Below are 534 nucleotides of genomic sequence, written 5' to 3'. Positions count from 1 at the left end.
TACAAGCTCCTTCTAGGCCAGACATTGGAACAGCGCCTATTGGCCAGTCTGCCATCCAATCACAGGACGGCCAGAGCTTGGCCCAATAGGGGGACTGCCACGAGGACGCAACAGTTTTTAAGTTGGGTCTGGGTCGATTTGCTATCTCTTTTTTCGATTGTTGATGTCCATATTGACGATTTGATCGTCACTTGGGCTCACGCTAGTTTCAAATGTTGAGAGTAACCCGCTATTTGCGCATATATACAAATCAACGGGTTCCGCGTTATCTTCCTTACAAAGACTACGCATATTGTCGCGAATGTACCGAAATGTTCCCAAGTTGGGTCTGGGTCGATTTGCTATCTCTTTTTTTCGATTGTTGATGTCCATATTGACGATTTGATCGTCACTTGGGCTCACGCTAGTTTCAAATGTTGAGAGTAACTCGCTATTTGCGCATATATACAAATCAACGGGTTCCGCGTTATCTTCCTTACAAAGACTACGCATATTGTCGCGAATGTACCGAAATGTTCCCAAGTTGGGTCTGGG

Source organism: Saprolegnia parasitica, assembly GCF_000151545.1.
Source record: "Saprolegnia parasitica CBS 223.65 unplaced genomic scaffold supercont2.746, whole genome shotgun sequence".
Lineage (NCBI taxonomy): Eukaryota > Oomycota > Saprolegniomycetes > Saprolegniales > Saprolegniaceae > Saprolegnia > Saprolegnia parasitica.
Note: the sequence above shows the minus strand (reverse complement) of the source record.